At 41.2% G+C, this 10,765-nt stretch overlaps 1 pseudogene; it reads right to left on the reverse strand.

The window, feature by feature from the left end:
- Nucleotides 1-8,916: 8,916 nt before the first annotated feature.
- Nucleotides 8,917-9,381, reverse strand: LOC118616757 (annotated as a pseudogene).
- Between the last annotated feature and the right edge of the window lie 1,384 nt (nucleotides 9,382-10,765).

Raw genomic sequence — 10,765 nt, forward strand, 5'->3', positions numbered from 1 at the left:
CTTATTTCTTTTTTCTTTTTTTTTTCAAATCTTTATTGTTGGATGTAAAATGTATTACAGATGTTCCACATTTTTCCCCCAATGACCCCCTCCTCCCCACTCCCGCCCCCCTCCCACCTTTTCCCACACTATTGTCTGTGTCCATTGGTTATGCATATAAGTTCTTTGGTTTATTTCTTTCTACCCCCAACCCCTTTCCCTTTGAGGTTTGTCAGTCTAGCAATGAATTTGTGCTTCTTAATCCCTTCACCTTTTTCACCCATTCCCCCAACCCGCTTCCCAACTGGCAACCAACAAAATGTTCTCTGTATCTATGAGAATGTTTCTGTTCTTCCTGTTCATTTTGTTTGTAGATTCCATTGTTGATAGATATGTATTCATTGCCATTTTGTTTGTTCATACATTTTATCTTTTTCTTCAAAAAGACCCTTCATCATTTCATATAATAACGGTTTGGTAGTGATGAACTCCTTTAACTTTTTCTTGTCTGGGAAAGTTTTTATATGTCCATCAGTTCTAAATGACAGCTTTGCAGGATAGAGTAATTTTGGTTGTAGGTTCTTGGTTTTCATCACTCTGAATATTTCTTGCCACTCCCTTCTGGCCTGCAAAGTTTCTTCTGAGAAATCAGCTGACAGCCTAATGGGTACTCCCTTGTAGGTAACTAGCTGCCTTTCTCTTGCTGCTTTTAAGATTCTTTCTTTGTCTTGAACCTTTGGCATTTTGATGATGATGTGTCTTGGTGTGTGCCTCTTGGGGTTCATCTTGTTTGGGACTCTCTGTGCTTCCTGGACTTGTATGTCTGTTTCCTTTACCAAGTTAGGAAAGTTTTCTGCCATTATTGTTTCAAACAGGTTTTCGATTTCTTGTTCTCTCCTTCTCCTTCGGGCACCCCCAAGATGCGAATGTTTGCACGCTTGAAGTTGTCCCAGAGGCTCCTTACACTATCCTCATTTCTTTGGATTCTTTTTTCTTTTTGCTGTTCTGATTGGGGATTTTCTGCTCCCTTATATTCCAAATCGATGGTTTGCTCCTTGGATTTACATACTCTATTATTGTAGCTGTGTAAATTATTCTTTATTTCAGTTAATGCCTCCTTTAATTCTGTGTATCCATGATTTCTAACTGGTCCTTTTTTATGCTCTTGAGGCCCTCCCTAAGTTCACTGAGGTTCTCATTAAGTTCACTGAGCATCCTTATAAGCAATATTTTGAACTCAGCATCTATTAGGTTGCTTATCTCTCTTTCGCTTAGTTATTTTCTTGGGGTTTTGTTCTGTTCTTTCATTTGGGACCTGTTTCTTTGTCTCCTCATTTTGGCTGCCTCCCTGTGTTTGTTTCTATGTATTACTTAATGAGTGGTATGGAACTAACTGAGACAAGATGCTGCTCGTTTGAAAGAATTTAGGAAAAACCTGAAGCAGGATCCAAGACCGGCCAATCCTATGGTTAAGCAAGTGGCAACAGCTTGGGTGGGCTTGAAAGTTGTGTGGGATGGGGCGGGGCCTCAGGGAGTCAGCAGGGCGGGGCTACCAGTGTGAGCCTGTTTGCTGGAGTCCCAGATATGGCTTCTGTCTGTCGCCCCCGGGAAGGGCTCACCAAAGGAACAAAGGCCTCTGACAGCACGTTTGTCCCCGAGGAAGCCCCCTCTCCATCCCTCGCTCCAGTGCCAAACAGCTCAGTTCTTCCCTGTATGTCTCTGGCGCCCCTCGAGCTGCCTCCCCTCTGAGCTTAGAGGGAGAGAGTCTGATAAGTCCGTGCGCCGGCCCTTTAGGGAGCTGCCTGGGGCTCCAGCCAGGTCAGCTTCCCTGAGTCTCAGTTTCCGCTGGTTTTTCCAGCCAGAAGTTATGGGGACTTCTCTTCCTGGCACTGGAACCCTGAACGGGGCACCTGGTTTGGGACGGGGACCCCTCAGTTCTCAGGAAGGACCTTCCCAGCCCTGGGAGCCTCCTGATTTTTATCCACCACGCTTGGGTGTGGGACCATCCCGTCTCGCTGCCTCTGCACCACTGCCACCCCTCGCGCCGCGGCCCGTCCTACCAGTCTGGATGTAGCTGCTGTTTTTTTTTTTAATTCCGTAGTTGTACGACTTCCATTCAGCTTGATTTCAGGCGGTTTTGAATGATGGTTGTTCTGTAGTTGTAACTTTGATGTGGTTGTAGGAGGACGCGATACCGCGTTTACCTACGCCGCCATCTTGACCGGAAGTCTGACTGGCTTATTTCACTCAGCATAATACTCTCCAGGTCCTTCCATGTCGCCTGAAAGGGTAAGAGACCTCTCTTTCTTACAGCTGCATAGCATTCCATTGTATAAATGTACCACAGCTTTTTTTATCCATTCATCTGCTGATGGGCACTTGGGTTGTTTCCAGATCTTAGGTATTATAAGTAGCACTGCTATGAACATAGGTGTGAATATATTCGGTCTTCGGAGGATATATTCCTGGAGGTGGGATCACTGGGTCAAATGGCATTCCATTTTTAATTGTTTTAGGAGACACCATATTATTTTCCACAGTGGCTGCTCCAGTCTGCATTCCCACCAGCAGTGTACTAGAGTCCCCTTTTCTCCACACCCTCGCCAGTACTTGTTTGATGATGTATTGATGGCAGCCATTCTGACAGTTGTGAGGTGATACTTCATTGTTGTTTTAATTTGCATCTCTCTGATGATTAATGATGTTGAGCATTTTTTGTATGTCTCTTAGCCATTTTTATGTCCTGTTTGGAGCAGTGTCTGTTCAGGTACTCTTGTCTATTTTTCAATCAGATTCTTCCTTTTGTGGAGTTGTATGAGTATTCTATATATTTTGGAAATTAACCCTTTATCTCATGTATCATTGGCAATTCTGCTGTTCCTTATAGTGGATTCCCTTTCAATTTTGGTGGTTGTTTCTTTTGCTGTGTAGAAGTTTTTCAGTTTGATATAGTCCCAAGTATTAATTGTTTCCTTTGTTTCTCTTGCCTTAGGCGTTGTGTCAGTGAATTATGTTGCATGTGATGGCTGAAATTTTGTTTCCTACACTTCCTTCTAGGATTTTTTTGTATTCACAAGTTTCATTTAAGGCTTTGGTTCATTTTGAGTTTATTCTTGTGTATGGTGTAAGCTGATGGTCTAGTTTCACTTTTTTGCATGTAGCTGTCCAATTTTCCCAACACTGTTTATTAAAGAGGCTGTCTTGACTCCACTGTATGCTCTTGCCACCTTTGTCAAATATTAATTGAACATATGTCTTGGGTTCATTTCTGGGTTCTCTGTTCTGTTCCACTGGTCTGTATGCCTGTTCTTGTGCCAGTACCAGGCTGTTTTGATTACAGTGGCTTTGTAGTATAACCTGAAATCTGGTAATGTGATTCCTCCAACTTTGTACCTCCTTTTCAAGAGTGCTGTGGCTATCTGAGGTCTTTTTTGGTTCCATATGAACTTTGGAAGTATTTGTTCTAGTTCTTTGAAGTATGACGTTGGTATTTTAATGGGGATTGTATTGAATCTATAGATTGCTTTTGGTAGTATGGACATTTTAATGATGTTTATTGTTCTAATCCATGAACCAGGTTTGCGCTTGCATTATTTTCTATCTTCCTCTGTTGTTTTTTTTCAATGTCCTGTAGTTTTCTGCAATTAGGTCCTTTATTTCTTTGGTTAAGTTTGTACCTAGGTATCTTAATTTTTTTGCCACAATAGTAAATGTGATTGTTTGTTGGTTTCTCTTTCTATGAGTTTATTATTGGTATAGAAGAATGCGATAGATTTTTTCATGTTAATTTTGTATCCTGCTACTTTGCCAAATTTATTAAGTCTGGTAGATTTTTGATGGAGTCTTAGGGTTTTCTGTGTCTGCTATTATATCATGTACACCTAATGCCAGTTTTACTTCCTCCTTTCCATTTACTTCCTTTCGATTCGTTTTATGTTTTCTTCATGTCTAATAGCTATAGCTAAGACTTCCAATACTATGTTAAAAAAGAATGGCGAAAGGGCATCTCTGTCTTTTACCTATTCTTAAGGGAAATGCTTAATTTTTGCCCACTGAGTATATTGTTGAATGTAGGTTTTCATATATGGCCTTTATTAATTCCAGGCATGGTTCCTCTATTCCTACATTGCTGGGTATTTTTTATCAGAAATGGGTGCTGGTTTTGTCAAATGCTTTTTCAGTGTCTATTGATATGATCATACGGTTTTTATCTTTCACTTTGCTTATGTGGTGTTTCACATTTACTGATTTGTGTATATTGTACAATCCTTGCATCCTGGATGAATCCTACTTGGTCAAGATGAATAGTTTTTTTCTGATGTATTGCTGGATCCAATGTGCTAATATTTTGTTAAGGATTTTGGCATCTATGTTCATCAGGGATAATGGCCTATAGTTTTCTTTTCTTTTCTTTTTTTTTTTATTGTCTTTATCTGATTTGGAATTAGAATTATTCTGGCTTTGAAACATGAGTTTAGAATTCTTACTTGTTCTTGTTTTTTTTTTTTTGACTAGTTTGAGGAGAATTGTTGTTAGTTTTTCTTTGAATGTTTGATAAAACTTCCCAGTGAAGCTGTGGGGGCCCAGGCACTTGTTCGCTAGGAGAGTATTGATTACATCTTCAATTTCCTTAGTTGTTATTGGTTTGCTTGAGTTTTCTATCTTTTCCTGGTTTCATTTTGGAGACTATGTATTGGAAATTTGTTCATTTTGCCTAGATTGTCCAATTTGTTGGCATATAATTTCTTATAGTATTTGCTACTGATCCTTTGTATTTCTCTGGTGTCAGTTGTTGCTTCTCCTCCTTTGTTTCTGATTTTTTTTATTGGGTCCTCTCTCTCTGTTTGTTGGAGAGTCCAGCTAAGGGTCTGTCCATCTTGTTTATCTTTTCAAAGAAGCAGCTCTTTGTTACATTGACCTTTTGAATTGTTTATTTATTTATTTATTTATTTTATCCTCACCCGAGGACATTTTTCCATTTTTTGTTCAGATAGAGCGGGAGGGAGAGTGAGGAAGAGAGAGAGAGAGAGAGAAACATCGATGTGAAGGGACACATCGAGTGGCTGCCACCTGCACGACCAACCAGGGCCGGGGACAAACTGCAACCAAGGTACGTGCCCTTAGCGGAAACCGAACCCGGGTCTCTCTGTACCACAGGCCGACGCTCTAACCGCTGAACCTAACCGGCCAGGGCTGAATTGTTTTTTTAGAGAGTATGTCATTTACTTCTGCTCTGATATTTAGTATTTCTTTTCTTCTACTTGCTTTGGGTTTTTCTTTTTGTTTGCTTTTTAGTTCTCTAAATTGTGAGGTTAGATAGTGAGTTATAAATTTTTCCTATTTCCTGCCATAGGCCTGTAGTGCTGTGAACTTTGCTTTCAGGACTGCTTTGCTGTGTTCCATAGGTCTTGTGTTGTTGTGTGTTCATTTTCATTTGTTTCCACCAGGAAGTTTTTAATTTATTTCTTATTACCCAGTTTACCCATTTGTTGTTTAATAACATGATATTTGTTGTTTATTAACATGCTGTGTTTAAATGTTTTTGTTGTAATTGATTTCTAGTTTCATGTCATTATCTGAGAATATGCTTGATATGATTCTATCTTTTTGAATTTGTAGACGCTTATCCACATAAATGTGGTTTATCTTTGAGACTGTCCCATGTGCACTTGCGAAGAATGTCAGTATTGTAATTTGGGGCTGTAATTCTCTGCAGATATCTATTAAATTTATTTCATGTGGTGCATCATTTAGAGTTTCTGTATCCTTGTTAATTTTTTGTCTAGAGCATCTATCCAATAATGTCAGTCAGGATTTTCAAGTCCTCTACTATGATTGTATTGCTCTTAATTTCTCCTTTGAAGACCTCCAGAAGTTTTAAAATATTTTTTGGTAGTCCTTTGTTGTGTATATAGGTTTATCAAAGTTAGATCTTCTTGTTGGCTACATCCTTTTAATATTATGTAGTGGCCTTCTTTGTGTCTAGTTATGGCCTTTATTTTGAAGTTTATTTGATCAGATATGAGAATTGCTACTTCAGCTCTTTTCTTTCTGTTTGCTTGGAAGATTTTATTTTCATCTCTTCACTTTCAGCCTATGTGAGTCTTTTGTTTTGAGGTGAGTCTCTTGTAAACTACATATATATGAGCCATGCTTTCTTATCCAATTAGCAACTTTGTGACTTTGGATCATAGCGTTGAAATAATTTACATTTAAAATGTAAAAAATTATTGGTATGTACTTATTTATTGCTATTTTTGTTTATTATGGTTATGTTTTTCTTCTTGTTTTTTTTCTGCTTATTAGAGCAGTCCTTTTAACATTTCCTGCAGTGCTGGTTTGGTGCTAATATTTCCTTAGCGTGTGTGTGTGTGTGTGTGTGTGTGTGTGTGTGTGTGTGTCTGGGAAGCTCTTTCTTTCACCATCTACTTTGAATGATAGCCTTGCCAGATACAGTAGTCTTAGAGTCAGATCCTTGGTTTTTATTACCTTGATTACTTCATGTCATTTTCTTCTGGCCTGTAGAGTTTCTGTTGAGAAGTCAAGCTGATAGCTTTGGGGGTTCCTTTGTAGTTAATCTGTTTCTTATGTCTTGCTGCTTTTAGGATTCTCTCCTTGTCTTTAACTTTGGACATTTTAAGTATTATGTGTCTTGGTGTCGGCCTGATTTGGTTCTTCTTACTTGTGGCTCTCTGTTCTTCTTGTACCTGTATGCTTTTTCCTTCACCAAGTTAGGTAAGTTTTCTGTCACTATTTTTTTCAAATATATTCTCTAACCCTAGCTCATTTTCTACCTCTTTTGGAAGTCCTATGATGCAAATGTTTTTAGCTTTCATATTGTCCCACAGTTCTCTTATGCTGTCTTCCTGTTTGTTTGTTTGTTTGTTTGTTTGTTTATTTTTTCTGTTCTCTGATTGGGTTTTTTTTCTACCCTGTCTTCTAATTCACTGACCTGATCCTTAGTCTCCTCCAATCTGCTGGTTATTCCTTCCAGTGTGTTCTTTATTTCTGCTATGTCATTCTTTATTTCCAGTTGGTTGGTTTTCAGTTTTTCTGTATCTTTCTCATGCTGTTGAGCTTCCTCATGATTATTACTCTGAACTCTCCCGCTGATATTTTGTTCAGTCTCCTTTCATTTACTTCATCTGCTGTTGAATTATCCTATTCTTTCATTTGGGATTTGTTTCTTTGTTTCAACATTTTGGCTGTGGGTTTTGGAACCTGCCACATTTTACTTGTAGTTGTTGGTGTTTGCTGGTTGTGGCTCCCTCTACTGGGTTTGGATGATTGTGGGAGGAATCACAGTAAACTACACAAAAAACTACTGTGAAGTTTTACTTTCCTGGGTAGAATTTTAAGCCCAGGAAATGTTCACTTATCCTCTAGCTTTTTGCCTGGAGGCTGTTAGTCTCAGTTACTTAATAAGCCATGGATTGTAGTCCTCTACTGAATAAAAAAAAAAACCCTCAGGTGTTCAGGGTAAGAGGATTTCAGGTTGGTGGGACAGATGCTTGGTGGTTGTTAATGAGCCCCAATTTACATTTCTCTGGCCTGGTTGGGTGGTGGTAAATTTTCAAGGGGAGGGGCTGTTGTTGCTTCTGCTGGGGCTCTGGGAAAGGGCTCTTTGAGTAAGATGGCTACTGTCCTAGAAGGAGTGACTCAGCATAAAACTCCCAATGCTCTCCAAGCTCTCTATGCTCCCATTTCCCCACATAATTCTAGTCCAGTCTGCCCTCCCTTAGTTGGAACCCAAGGGTAGTAGCTGTAGCTAATTTAATGATCTGTCCGGGCCCTCTAGGCTATGTAGCCAGCTTGGGATTTAAACCTCAACAGGAAACAGCTGCTGTCATTGGGTTCCCAGCCCATCCTCTAGTCCCTTTGCAGTTCCTACGAGGCTCAATTTAGTGTCCTCTTTTTTATTGTGATTATATGGGTCCTCTTCAGCTGCTTTTGTGTTGGTTTTTCTCGATGATTTGTCTTTATTTTAGTTGTAATTCCAGTTTGGTCCTGGGAAATGATTTGTGTAGCTTTCATTCACTCTGCTGCCATTTTAGAATCCTCAAAAAATGACATATTTTTTATTCAAGCAACTGCAAATAAGAAACCAGAGAAGAGGGGACTCTAGGCTAGAACAAATAGTACGGCTGTGTCCAGAGGTAGTTTGTTAATAGAGGAAACATGAAACCAGATCTTTGGGGAGGTGGAGAGGAACAGGAGGTGGGGAGTGGGGAAGGTTAGCTTCCTGTTAGTGCCCCATGTGAGGTAAAGGGAAAATGGAGGCCTAAGGTGGAAGTAGATGGGTGTAGTGGACTCATCTCTTTCTGTGCCCTCGGGGCTTTGGAGGTGCGCTACTGTACAACCTAGTGCAGAGAGTAGGCAAAGCTGGGAATAAAGGAAAGTGGATGTGAGTCGCACATGGTGAGAGGAAGCACAGTTTGGTTGGAACATCTTGAGGCTGAATAGCGCTCTCAGTGCCTACATATGCTACTGTTGCCAGTACAGTGGAGTGGAAATGTCAGAGTGAGGCTCGGGAACCTTTAAGGCATGGGGTAACCCTCCCAAGGCCCCTGATGAGAAACCAAAGGTGAGAGTGTGGAGGGCCCCTCTAAACCAGGAGCCCAGTCAGCAGTATCCACACCAGGGAGGAAGCAAGGAAGCCACAGACAAAGGGTGTGGCTTAGTGGGAAGTCAGTTTTTTCTAGGAGGGCAAGTAAGTGCAGGCGGGTTGCTGGGAACCGAGGCCAAAGGAATAGCAGTTCCCCACTCAGCAACCAGGGCCCTGCTGGTGTTCTGTAGTGTGGTGATGCAGGCAGGCACATGTGGGTAGTGGTGACTAGGGTAGGGGTCAGGTTAGTGGGAACAGAGCTGTACAATCCCAGAACAAAACTACTCCTCGGTGAGAAAGTGTGGGTGCCACTACATGGGTACTGCTCCACCTCAGGACTCCTTTGAGATGCCTTCTTCCTCCTCCTCTAGTTTATTGCTTCTGCCCTTGGTTTCCTCCCTGGGGTCATGATGGTTTTCCAGATCTTGGCAGCGTCCTTATTTTTGCTCTTCTTTGAACGCCCTGGAGTCTCTTACGTGTTGCCACTCGTTGGGCTCCTTCTAACTCCCTACTAGCTTGTCCTGGGACTCACCTGAGGCTGCTAGTGGTGCTTGCCCCTCCCTCGCTTCTCATTGCCACTCTTTTCCTTCTTGGAAGTCAAAGGCTGGTTACACTTGGAGCTCCATTAGCTCACCTTACATTCTCAACGAAGCAGGTGGAGGAGTGATGACTGAGGTGCAGTGAGTTTGGCGGCCAGCCTGTAATGCGCGTTCTGGGCTGCTAGAAGCGATGGTGCTGCCACCTCTGCCTCGGCCAGTAGCAAATGCAGATGCCTTCTTGGAGTTCACTAGCGCCATAAATAGCCGGGTTCCTAGACCCAGTTAGAGGCAATACTTTGTTTTTAATATATATATATATTTTTATCCTCACCCAAGGACATTTTTCCATTTTTTTGTTCAGATAGAGTGGGAGGGCGAGAGAGGGAGAAACATGGACGTGAAAGGGACACATCGAGTGGTGCCACCCGCACGACCAAACAGGGCCGGGGACAAACTGCAACCGAGATACATGCCCTTAGCGGGAACCGAACCCGTGTCTCTCTGGACTGCAGGCCGACTCTCTAACCGCTGAGCCAAACCGTCCAGGGTTGTTTTTAATATATTTTAAGACCAGTTTTGTTGCTTAATTTATCATTTATCCTAGAGAATCGTGCATATATTCCTGACAAGAACATGTTATCTGCTGTGGTTGGCTGGAGTGTTCTATGTATCTGTTAAGTCTATATGATTTATAGTGTTGGTCAGCTCATCAGGTTCCTTGTTGATATGCTGTATGTCTGTTGCTGAAAGTAGAATAATTGTTTCCATTTGTGATTGCAGAGTACCTGTTTCTTCTTTCAGTTATACCCCTGTTGCCTTCATATATTTTTAGACTGTTGTTTGGTATGTCTTTATAATTGCACTTTCTTGATATATTGAACCTTTATCTCAACATATAATGATCTTTTTTTAAAAAAAAAGATCTTTTTTTGTTGTTGTATCTTTATTGTTGAATGTATTACAGATGTCCCCCCATTTCTTCCCTATTGACCCCCTCCTCCCCAATCCCACCCCTCTCCTGCCTTCCCCACAATGTTATCTATGTCCATTGGTTATGCATATATGCCTAGAAGTTCTTTGGTTTATGTCTTCCTACTCTTTCTCTCCCCTTCCCTTTGAGGTTCATGAGTCTGACAACTAATTTGTATATCTTAATTCCTTCATCTTTTTCACCTGTCTCCCCAGCTCCTCCCATCTGTATCTGTGAGTCTGTTTCTGTTCTGCTTGCTCATTTTGTTTGTAGATTCAGTTGTTGCTAGATGTTGTAACCCAGGAGAATCAACCTCACTCAGACACAAAGTAATTTTCAATATTAGGAGCTTTGTTACCTGCACAGGGACTGCAGTCAACCTATACAAAGGAGAACTGCACCCCGAGCTCAGGGGGTGGGTTGCTTATATAGGACAGGAGTCGTTCAAGAGTTTAGCAGAGCAAGCAAGCTGCGTGTACAGAAGTGGAGGCAGTTAGCGACCACCAGGAGGGAATGGAGGTGGGAGGGAGCTGAGGTGAAAGGGAACTGGGTGAACTGGGTCAGCATATATCTATTCTGCTATTCATTTTATTATCTAAGTTTTAAAAACTAACAAATTTGCTTAGAGGACACATTCATTTAGAGGAGTATCAGGCCAGCTGGTACTTCCAC

The sequence above is a fragment of the Molossus molossus genome, unplaced genomic scaffold (genome assembly GCF_014108415.1).
Source record: "Molossus molossus isolate mMolMol1 unplaced genomic scaffold, mMolMol1.p scaffold_m16_p_40, whole genome shotgun sequence".
NCBI lineage: Eukaryota > Metazoa > Chordata > Mammalia > Chiroptera > Molossidae > Molossus > Molossus molossus.